Genomic DNA, 12428 nt, shown 5'->3' with positions numbered 1-12428 from the left:
CGAATTCACTCAATTATTAGTTCAAACGTTCAGCTAAAACTTCTCTCGCGATTATTAAGAAGAATTAAATAACTCAACCAATAATATAATGCAAGGATATCACAAGTTATGCCTCTCTCGATTACATGAACTACTAAATATAGATGAAATAATTATATCATCCCAAAATGCTTCAATACATAAACTAGATTTATAATCCACAAATAATTATCAATACACCAAATCCATCAAACCCTAAAGAGGGCTACTCCGTAGATATGGAGCAATTCATCACAAATAAAATTAGAGTATAGGAAACTATGAATTCGATACAAACTCGGGTCATGAGTGAGGAAGAAATGATGAAATCCTTGTGCTTTTCCTCCTCCAACTCCTCCTTAGCTTCCTTAGGTCTAAAGTATGTCAAAAGTCCAGAAAATAATGATTTCCATGTATTTATACCAAGTAGGGTCGAGCCCAGACGAAACCACCTTCTCCTAGCCGAAAAAGGATTTTCACTCTTTAAAAACTGCACAGGCACGCCGCATGGGGCAACGCAATATGCGGGGCATTAGTGGAGAAATCCAGAGAGTTGATTCTGACAGATAATAGAGAATTGGGCAGCCGCGGTTGTGGACTTTTCTCAGAGCACTTTCTGTTGTTGCCAGCGCTTTCCCGGGCCGAGCTAGAATTTTTTATTATAAAGGGCAGGCGATTTAATCTCAGTTTTGGATTTCCAAACTTGGTCCTTGACCTCCGAACAAGATCCCAGCTTCCCTTGGGCTTTTAATCAGATTTCAAAGCTCCAAATAGCTCGAATTCATTCCATAACATCTACATAGCTCGAAATCACTCCTACAAGGCATAAAACACCCAATAAGTGCAAACCACTATCAATTAAAGCTCAAACATGAATAAAGTGCAGTAAAGTAGAGTGTAACAAGCGACTAAAACACGAGATTATAGCCTACCATAAACACCCCACACTTAAACCATTGCTCGTCCCCAACAATCAAACTAGACTTTATATGGACACGATCTTTTTAAAACAACTTTCATAACTCATCACACCAAAAATATTTAAAACAGATTAAGCACAATACTGTAACATCCTAGCATCAAGATTTGACTCAAAAGCACCATACATTATTTATAACCCGCACACTTACTCTAATATAGAGGTCAACGACACTACCTTTCCTTCATGAATCAAGTGCCCTCACACAACAATAGAGAGTAGTTTCACACACTATAAAATCTAAAAACAATTAGGAACTCAATATCGAAAGAATTCACTCACTCTCAGAAACAACATTCATGTGCCACAAAAGATTCACCATAGGCTTGCCCGTAGTGTACTACCTTACTAATTGAGCTCATTTAGTTAAGGATCAAGTAGCACTTTAATTGGTTGTAATGTAGGCTGCACATTTAGATATAAGAGTGACTACACGTCCCTAAACACTCTTAATACATACAATTAGCCATTCAACCCCACACTTATGTCAAACCATAAATCCACCCTTAAATCAACATATATCAACTCACAACTTCTTTAAGCACAATTACATCAAGTTACCACTATCAAGGAATATTTTTCACAATCATACACTTATTATTTTTCTTTATTTTTCAATTCAAGTGGCTCTTACTTTTTCAAAACAATGCATCTTTTTCCTTATTTCAGTAGTTCCACTCAAAAGCCAAACCAACCACCCCACACTTCAAGTTTTACAAAGTTCATAATAAATTCGAGTGCTCACGAGAGGTATATGGTTCAAATAGATGGTCAATTAAAATAAGTGGGTAAGACTTGTAATGTGGTTGCCAAAGAAATATGATTACAGGCTAAACGGGGTTAACTAAGATACATAACAATTAGGTGGGCAAAAGCATATATCTAGCTCAACAAACAAACACCTATATCCCTTCCAAGACTGAATAAAACTACCATTTCGCTTTGCAAACACATAGGACAAGTTCTAGACATCAAATGCAATGTACAGAATGACACAAAACCTCACACCCACATGGCACATAACTCACTTAAGATTGGACTATCAAGACACTCTAGTCAAAGCAGTTAAGCAAAGTTAAGATCATACAATTTAAGGTACTTATACAAGAGTCAAAAACTGAGACTAAGAGTCACAACTAAAGCACTTACTATTCTCAAGGCATAATAAACTTAAGAGATATTGCTTTCAATTCAAATCATAGCACAAGGTTTCCTACTAACAAAATAAAAATTAACTACACCCGGTTCAAACAAAACCTTTGAAAAAGAACAGCGGCACAAAGACAAACCAAGGGGGGATTACTACACTACATACAAAAGAAAATATTTTTTGTCTTTTTCTTTTGACTTTAATCCCTCAAGAAACTTGTTGAATGATATCCATCGTCGGGAAAAATAAAAAAATTTAAAAGTTTTATGAGTTTTACAAATTTGTTTTTTCTATATCTACTAAAACTAACAAAACAACAAACTAAAACTAATATACATACATACATACAACATATCCCCCACCCGACACTTTAAGTTGTGGCATGTTCCTATGATACACAATTAAAAATCATAAGGTAAAGGAAATTTCCTTGAACATCTAGTCGGGGACTGAGTCGAAGTCGGGCTCCATTTCTCGCCTTCGAACTAATGTGCACATCCACGCAGATAGATTCTTCTCAGCCTTCTTGGGGTAAACCTCACACTTATCTTCCTCGCTCAGTGGAGCCTTCTCTTTAGAGCCCTTCACTTTCCACTCAACACTTGCAGCTGGTTTTTCTTTTTGTGCCCCCTTCTACATCCATCTTGAAAGTCATAGTCTCCTCACCCACTCTAAGCATGAGTTTCCTCTCGTGTATATCCAATATCGCTCTACCCATTGCTAAGAATGGTCTTCCTAAGATGAGGGGGACCTCCTTGTTCTCCTTCATATTCACCACTATAAAATCCATAAGAAATACGAACTTATCTACCCGAACTAATATATCTTCCACTACCCCTCGGGTATTAAAGTCGTTTGGTCAGCAGACTGCAAGGATATTGGCACTGACCTTATCTCTCCGATCTCCTTCTCCAGTTTCTTGTAAATAGATAGAGGCATTAAGTTAATTGAGGCACCAGAATCACATAACGATTTATCAAACTTTATAGTTCCTAATGAGCAAGGTATAGTAAAATTCCATGAATCTCCACACTTTTGTGAGTGTTTGTTTTGCAATATCAAACTACAATGCTCTGTGAGCTTCACCACTGAGGACTCCTCAATATTCCTCTTCTTTGTAAGGATGTCCTTCAAGAATTTGGCATAAGCAGACATTTGTAAAAGCACTTTTGTGAATGGTAAGTTCACATAAACCTGTTTCAGCACATCCAGAAATCTCCCAAACTGCTTGTCCAGCTTTTCTCTATATAGCTTTTGAGGAAAAGGTAAAGCAGGCATGTGCTCGATCTCAACATGTTCCTCCCTTCTCGATTCTTCTTCTTCTTCTTCTTCTTCTTCTTCTTCTTCTCATTCTTCTTATTCTTCTTATTCTTTGGGCCTTTCTTCTTTTTATCAACATCATTCTTCAACTGCTCCCCACTTTCTTTGTCAAGTTTCACATTATTTTGGATCAGGGTAGGATCTTTCAACACTTGCCCGCTTCTCAGAGTAACAACATTCACTGTTTCTTTGGTATTCTTCTCAGTATTAGCAGGGAGCATTCCTGGAGCCCTCTAAGATATTGTTGCAATCTGCCCCACTTGTCTCTCTATGTTTCAAAAACCAATGCCCATTTCTTTGATAGCTGTGCCATGAGCGTCGAGCCTCTCATCTATCTTGATAATAAAAGCCTTAATTAGACCCTCTAGACCAGACTGAATGGGCTATTGAAGCTGAAATTCCTTCCTCTGCTGATTTTGGTAGGCTGGAGCTCCTTGTCCCTATGGTCTAGAGTTATTTTTTTGCCAAGAATTTGCAGTACCTCCAGGTGAACTCCATGGAAAATTGGGGTGCCTCTGACCCATTCCACATATATCACAAGTTGCGTGAAGCTCATTTTGTATCGAGATAGCATCAAGTTGTACCTGCACAGATGTAGTAGTATCAACTTGGTGAACAACAGTTGATCTTCTTCTTTCAGCACTCTCAGAGGGCCACTGATTAGCATCTTTAGATAACTTATCAAAAATTATGACTATCTCCCCTGGAGTCTTCTTCATCAAAGGGCCTCCAACTGCATTGCTCAATGTTCTACGTGAGGCTGGTGTCAATCCTTCCCAAAAATCCTAGAGTTGCATCCAGATTTCAAATCCGCTATGTTGACACTTTCTAACTATCTCCTTAAATCTCTCATATGCTTCAAAAACAGTTTCAGTCTCTTTCTGGCTGAAGTTATGGATTTCTCTTCTGAACTTGCCCGTTTTAGCTGAGGAGAAATATTTATCAAGGAATTTTATGGTCATCTCCTCCCAAGTTCTGATCGATCCACTGGGCAAACTCCTAAGCCACTCCTTTGCATCATCTTTAAGTGAAAAAGGGAATGCCCTTAAGTAAACTGCATCTTGTGACACCCCATTGTATTGAAAAGTGTTCATAATCTCCGCGAAGTCCATTAGATGAGTGTTTGGATTTTTGTTTGGCTTCTCTCTGAAGACACATCAATTCTGAATTGTGTGCTGCAACTCGAAATTGTTTGCTGCAATTGGAGGTGGTCTAAGACTGGATAATCCTTAATTGTAGACTGCTCTAGCATAATCGCCAAGTTGTCTCCCAGGCCTGGGAGCTATATTTTCAAATTAAAAAATGGCAAGAACTTCCCATTAAGTATTGGAATTGGTACAAAATTGACCTCCGTCCACCTATCTGAATAAAAATGCCCTACCGGTATTTTTTTGGCTCAACATTACCCTTATTACTAACATAAAATTCATAAAAAAGATAATTTAATTAATATCCACGTGTCACTGTACCATTGATCTAACATAAACCCCAACCCGTAACCCACCTAGATATTGACCCACCCAAATTTTAAAACATAACTCTCTCTCTCTTCGCTATTTTATTTTAATGAGCATTTACTTACGAGTGTATGTCTACTATTATTCATGAGGCAAACTCAAAATTGAGTTCTCTATTAGAATTATTTTTATGGAAGATGGAAGGAATTGTCATATTCTTCTTAATGCAAAAGGTGTAGATTCTTTTTGTTTATGCAATCGATATTCTTTATTATATAATTTTCTTTATTTGAAATTTGTGGGGGGTGGGGGGGGATTCTTCACTATTTTTTTGTCATTTCACTGTGAAAATTTGAGGATTTGTTTTTCAATTTTTTATTGTTTATGTGATGTGTATTTCTATTTTTTTTTATTTTACTATTTATTCAATTAATATGTAAGTTTTTCTACTCCGTGTAACGGGTATTGTGCAATTATTACATTTCATACACACTGGGTTCATATGATGTACTAAAAATAGTTAGCAATGTTTTATATAATGTTTTTCACTAGTATTTGTTTTCTTATTTTGATTGTTATCGTGGATTCAATTTTCTCGATTAGATTACTGTGTTAAGTCTAGTAAAAAAAGGATTTTCTACTCATAATTTGCAAATGAGATAGGCTACTGTGTAAGTTGCTATTTCCGGCGGATCCGCCGGTGAATTTTGCCCAAGTAGCAACAAGGCAGAGAGAGAGAGAGAGAGAGAGAGAGAGAGAGAGAGAGAGAGAGAGAGAGAGAGAGAGAGAGAGAGAGAGAGTTGTGTTTTAAAATCGAAACGGGTCAATATTCGGACGGGTTAAGAGTGAGTTTAGTTGAAGTTTAAGTTAGGCCAATGGAACAGTGACACGTGATTTTAATTAAATATTTTTGTCCCTAGAATTTTCTGTTAGTAATAAGGGTAATGTTGAGCCAAACAAATAACGGTAGGGGTATTTTTATTCTAATAGGTGGACGAAGGGCATTTTTATACCAATTTCGATACTTCAGGGGCAGTTTTGGCCCTTTTCCGTTTCCAAATTGGTCTGCAGCCAAGGGTTGATGTTGATTAAGTCTATGACCCCTCTCTTCTTCACAGATAATCTATGAATCTCTAATAACAGCTTCCTCAACATCCCGTGCAACTTGTTCTATTCGTTGGGCTACTTCTCTCGCAGTATATTATCCTCACCGTTTCCAGCCATAAGATACTTGGTTGAGGATTTTCCAACCTTTTCTGCTGTCTCAGTGAGATTTCTTTCCTTCCTCAGTTGTCGCAATTATTTTTCAATTTTTGGTTTGTATAGTAGCACTTCCTTCGTAGAAGCTCGACTCACGCACCAACCTCAACCTATAACCTGCGCACTGTCAAAGAACACCAAATGTAAAAAGGGAAAAATAAAATAAAAAGAAAAAAATCCTGAATTAGCACTACAAACTATTTCAAACACTATTAATTACCAATCCCCAACAACGGTGCCAAAATTTGACGAGCTCGAAACACACACTTAAATTATGCTCGCTGGTCAAATATAGTATAGTATAATATCGTATCCATAGGGATTGGATTTAAACAGTATTCTTATAGTTTCTAGCTTGGTTGCTATCCAAGATAAACAACAATAGAGATTTCTATTATTTCTAACTACATTAACTAAGAATCTAAAGCTATTGACTAGTGATAATCGCAACAAAAGTAAGCAAGGGAGTTATCAATGGGAGAAAATAGGAGTTGATAGGATAGGTACAAGATAATGGTTTGGGATCTAACTCGAGATAATTCACTTCTAATGTTCAAGTGGGTCTTTCGAATTCACTCAATTATTAGTTCAAACGTTCAGCTAAAACTCCTCTCTCGATTAAGTCTTAACCTCACAAGATGAATCAATTTAAGCACGTGAAGATATGTAAGAAAGCATAGTGGATTGGTCTTTAGAAAAATCTCTTCCGATTATTTTCCTAACTAGGTTTAATCAATGATTCAACTAACCTCTCTCGATTACTAAGAAGAATTAAAGAACTCAACCAACAATATAATGCAAGGATATCATAACTTATGCCTCTCTCGATTACATGAACTAATGAATATAGATGCAACAATTAAATAATCCAAAAATGCTTCAATACATAAAACTAGAGTTATAATCCACAAACAATCATCAATACACCAAATTCATCAAACCCTAAAGAGAACTACTCTATAGATATGGAGCAATCCATCACAAATAAAATTAGAATATAGAAAACCATGAATTCGATCCAAACTTGGGTCTTGAGTGAGGAAGGAATGATGAAATCCGTGTGCTTTTCCTACTCCAACTACTCCTTAGGTCTAAAGTATGTCAAAAGTCCAGGAAATAATATTTTTCCATGTATTTATACCAAGTAGGGTCAGGCTAAGACAAAACCACCTTCTCCTAGCCGAAAAAGGATTTTCACTTTGTAAAAATTGCACAGGTGCTGCAGGGCATTAGTGGGAAAATCCAGAGAGTTGATTCTAATAGACAACAGAGAATTGGGCAGCCACAGCGCGCCACGCGCCACGGTTGTGGACTTTTCTCATATTAGGAATTGAATCTCAATTTTTAACATCCAGACTTGGTCCTCGACCTCCGAACATGATCCTAGCTTAATGCCTTGGGCTTTTACTCAGACTTTAAAGCTCCAAATAGCTCCAATTCATTCCATAACATCTACATAGCTTGGAATCACTCCTACAAGGCATAAAACACCCAATAAGTGCAAAACACTATTAATTAAAGCTCAAACGTGAATAAATTGTTGTAAAGTAGAGTGAAATAAGCAACTAAATCACGATATTATAGCCTACCATCAAAAATAAACTTTAATATTTGAATAAGAAGTGTTTACAAAGGCGCACGAAGGCGCCGAGAAGAGAAAAGTACAAAAAGCTAAACAAAAATAAAGGCAAAATATCTAATGGCCTTCACCACCCTGGTCTCTGCCACTCTCTCCCATCCTCGTCCCAACCGTAGGAAGAGTCGCACCAAGCATTACCTTCAAGTTGGTCAATGTCTTCTTCATCTTCATCCTCAGCATCAGGCTGAGGCATATCATGATCATAACCATAGGCCAAACGAGCCTCACGAGCCTTAACTCGGCTCTGGAGATCATGGCACTAGGCTTCTAAGCCCCTACTCAACTCAAGTTTCTCCTCTTTCCCCTTCTTTGTGCCTTTGTGAGTGATGAACCGCTCCACAGATGCAAGCAATTCTTCATCCTTCTTTCTCAACTCCTCCCTCAGGGAAGGCGCGTCGCCCCCCTTGCAGAGCCGCCTATCGGCCTCCCTACACATCCCGTGAAACTCCTCATACTTCGTTCGCAATTTATGGTAGATCTCTTTTCGCTTCTTCTCTCTCCATACACTCTCAATCTCCAAGATAAAAATATGCAAACAAAAGAAAAGAAAAGTAAGTAAAAGTAAGACTTGGAAGCAAACTGAAGCGAAGAAGAGAGAATGAAAAAAGAAGAAGGAGATTTACCCTGAGAGCGAGGGCGGCAATGCTCCTAGACAGGGTGCTGTCACTCAGCTCCCAGAGAGTCTCATGCTCAGCTTCAGAGCAAAGGGGACCGAAGGCAGTATCTTTAAACAAATCACAATTCACTGGAATCGTGATAGTCCTCGACCCCCTTCTATCCTAACTTCAACCTGAGTAGTCCCACTATTAATCATCTCGAGATCCTCAAGGTCGAGGTCGCAGTTGGACTCATCGCCATCTAGTTCAACCCGTTCATCACCTTGCTCGACGGGCATCTTGTATTTCCCCTTATCAGCAAGAGAAGCCTCACGAGATGGCCCAGAAAAAGAGGCCTCCACACGGTCAGGACGCGCAGAACTGCCATCGAAGGAATTCACAACAACTTTCCCCCCTTCAAGTAGAAAAGGAGTAGCAACGCCGATCTCTTCCAAACCAGGTGCCTCAGAGGCTTCTCCAAGCCTTCCTCAATAAGTCGACGACAGCAGGACACCTTCTCCCATGTCTACGGCCTTCCTCTAACGAGGCCTCAAGTCCGCATCATGCGGAGAAACCTCCTTAAATGGGTATTAAAAGAAAAGAGTCTTCACCTAACAATTTTAAGGTGCGTTAGGGCACCTATATGCAAATAACTTTGTTTAACTAGTCTATGTCACCAAAGTTCGGGTAAGGGATCAAATTACCTCAAAGAGAAGGGGTTAGGCACTCTTCGAGGTCCACAACTATGGGTTCCGACCGAAGTTTACACTATGTGGTATTATCGGATTACGATTGTCCTAAGTGATCATATAAGTGAGGGAAGACAAGGAATTTAAAGCTTCTATTATGAACAAGTGCAAAGAAAATGGGTCAACAATTAAACTATATAGATAATCAATACAAGTCTTTAGAGGTTACAAGGTACAACTTAATTATCCTATATTCAATGACTAAGTGTGAACAATAAACATATAAAGGAGGTGGGTCCTAAGTGTTTTAGCCTAAGGATCACCCCGTACAATATAAATAATACTTTGCAACTCCCTTAAGGTAGGGGTTGCTCATATTATTCAACGGGCACATACTATCATCTCATGCTACCCGATTACTATGTTAAAGTTGTTTATCTAAAGGAGTTTTAATTCAATTCTAGGTCGTATACTATGCATGAATTACCCGTCACATGCCTATAGTCTAGGAGGCTTTGGAATTACTGTTTGGGGTAGTTTTAGACTCTACATAGGATGCTCAAAATGATAAAACTAAGCACGCATTCAAAATATATAGGACTTCACATTAAGTTAATAAATGGCTCAAATGGGCCTCCACATGTAAGAAGCAAATTGTGCGCAGACAAATTCACACAATAGGTGGAAGACAGTTTCAAATAAGAACATGTTAAAGTCATTAAGTCCTATAGATATGGTCTCTATGTGATTCTGATTTCTAGTATTGCACAGAAAGCATTGCAGCTTTAGATTAACGTATTGGTAGATTAAAGGTATTACAGGTCCTATAGGCATGATCTTTAATTATTCGCACAATGAGGTGATGCAACTGTCTGAAAGCTCAGAATTAATAGCGCTGAATTTATAAACATGTTTCTTAGGTGGGTGACGGTATTGTACAGGCAGGATTTCTAATGGTTGACAATTGAATCTGATTTTATAATACTTTATACTTATAGGCATATCATCTAAGTGTGACAGTGCAACGAAGCAGCAAAAATATTCAATTAATTGATTAAGATCCTACAATCATGATATCTAGGTGAGCAGTGTAATAAAAGCAATAGAAATGACTGATTGATTGATTAGTTGAAGCCTTATAGACATGGTATCTAGATTAGCGAAGCATGTGTTATCGCATCCTATAGGCATGTTGTCTAAGTGTGTGCACCATAGTAGACATGAAAACAAGTATAGCAAAAACTTAAACTAGCATGCTCTGAATGGTGTACAAGTATTAGACAGGTTTAGTGAAGTGTGTGATTCCTAGAAATATGATTTCCATCGATGTATAGAAATAAAGCACGCTAAACAAAAATACTAAACAAAGCGCATAGACCCTATAGACATGTTATCTACCTTTTTATTCAAGAATAGAGTATACCCATTACCACTTTTTACTTATTTTCCTATTATTCAGTTTTACAAGCTATTACAGATCATTTTAAATAATTACAGACCCAAACACAAATATAGAATAACCTAGTAATACATTTGGGCCTTCAAATAGGCTTATGACTTCATGCAGACATCAAGCTCAAACTCTAGGTGCAGACAATATTCTTCAAACCCTCAATACCAAAGGTAGGCCATACATACCAAGCCCAAAAGATTCCAATGATTAAGCTAAAGGATGATAAATTCAGCCATACAGGTAACATAATTACTCTTAAAACTGCAACTAGCAACCATTCTAATCAGGGCATATAAGCAAGATCATGCACATATGAGGCAAGTTTATGCTTATCATTCCAGAAACAGAGTTAATAACAACAGGATTATCTTAAACAAAGTTTCAAAACAAATCTTGGCCCAGAACTATCTTAGAGAGCTTTAAGCAGGAATTTGAACATGAAAATCCAGTAGTGCCATAGATAAGAACATGTGAGATACAGTCTTAGCATGGAAGATTTAACATGAGAGAGTAATGAAAACAGGTAAGCATTTATGGCAGATGAGAAGAATCTGACTTTCAGGTAAATAAGGCAAACAGGCATCACATGAAGAGGGTTGGGATTTATCTTAGTCGACATAAGGAGAAATAAACTAGACATATATTGAAATTCACCCTAGGAGTCTTAAGCAATCAGTGAGCACACAACATTAAAGCAAAGTAAAAAGTCTGCCTTGGAATTGTAGCAGTAAATAAGGCAAGCAGGCATCACATGAAGAGGGTTGAGACTTATCTTAGTTGACATAAGGAGAAATAAACTAGACATATATTGGAATTCACCCTAGGAGTCTTAAGCAATCAGTAAGCACACAACATTAAAGCAAAGTAAAAAGTCTTCCTTGGAAATGTAGCAGTATTGGCATATAGAATTCATGTAATCATAAGTTGATTTTTGAGAAATAGCAGGTATACGTGAAAGACTTAGTAAAAACACATTCCAATAAGTTCTGGGCATGCATTAGTTCCCTAGAAGATTCTAAGTCATGGATTCGTGATAAGCAACAGTCTTCAAGTAACCAATTATACTAAAACATGAAGATAAGTAATCAATCAGGTTGGATATGTAAAATGGGCATGCATTAAGGCTAGTAATGTCAAGAAAGAGCATATTAGGCTAAGCACTTAGACAATATCGTCACATGATTTGCAGAAAAACAGCAGGTGATGCATAAGGGATTCAATAGGTAGAAAAAAACTTTGAGCAATGACATGATATCCAAGAAATCCGAACAAGATGCAATAAACATCAAACAAGTCATGAATCAACCTATCTAACTATGCGAAAATCAGGACTAGAACAGAATTAAAACTACATGATGGCATTAAAACAAGCAGACTTGTACATAAAGTGGCATACCATTAAACTCCAAGGACTCCCGATATTGCTAATGCACATAACATAAACACAACCAGAGGGATGTAAAATTACGAGAGTATAAAGCACTAACCAGTAGTGAACAAAGTAAACAAAGAATGAGGAACTCAAAAATAGTTGCATCTACTGGAGAATGATGAAATCCCAAATCCCCAGTGCTTCAGAGTTCATAAGAGCCTCGAATTGGGATTCGAGCAGTGCTTGCACTGGGGGAGGCTAATGAACAGAATCCGGTGTCCTTGGCTTTTAGCCAGCCAAAATCAAAGTCTTAGAATGATATAGAATGACTGAGAGTGGGAGAATATTAGTAGTAACAGTAGTCGTAGCAGTTGTTGTTGTTATTTTTAAGGAAACGAGGAGGGGGTTTATATAGTGACAGATTGGGGCAGACAAACAAGGAAAACAATCAATTAAACCTAAATAAGAAAAGAAAAGATAACATACAATACCTAA

At 37.6% G+C, this 12428-nt stretch overlaps 1 non-coding gene across 1 annotated transcript; it reads left to right on the top strand.

Annotated features, from left to right (window-relative positions):
* The first annotated feature begins 4274 nt into the window (after window positions 1-4274).
* LOC117274778 (small nucleolar RNA R71) lies at window positions 4275-4381 on the top strand. The gene has a single exon (XR_004504969.1). It is a non-coding gene; the product is annotated as a small nucleolar RNA R71 (small nucleolar RNA).
* The last annotated feature ends 8047 nt before the right edge of the window (window positions 4382-12428 follow it).

Source organism: Nicotiana tomentosiformis, chromosome 3 (genome assembly GCF_000390325.3).
Source record: "Nicotiana tomentosiformis chromosome 3, ASM39032v3, whole genome shotgun sequence".
Lineage (NCBI taxonomy): Eukaryota > Viridiplantae > Streptophyta > Magnoliopsida > Solanales > Solanaceae > Nicotiana > Nicotiana tomentosiformis.
This window is presented reverse-complemented; position numbering and strand designations above follow the sequence as displayed.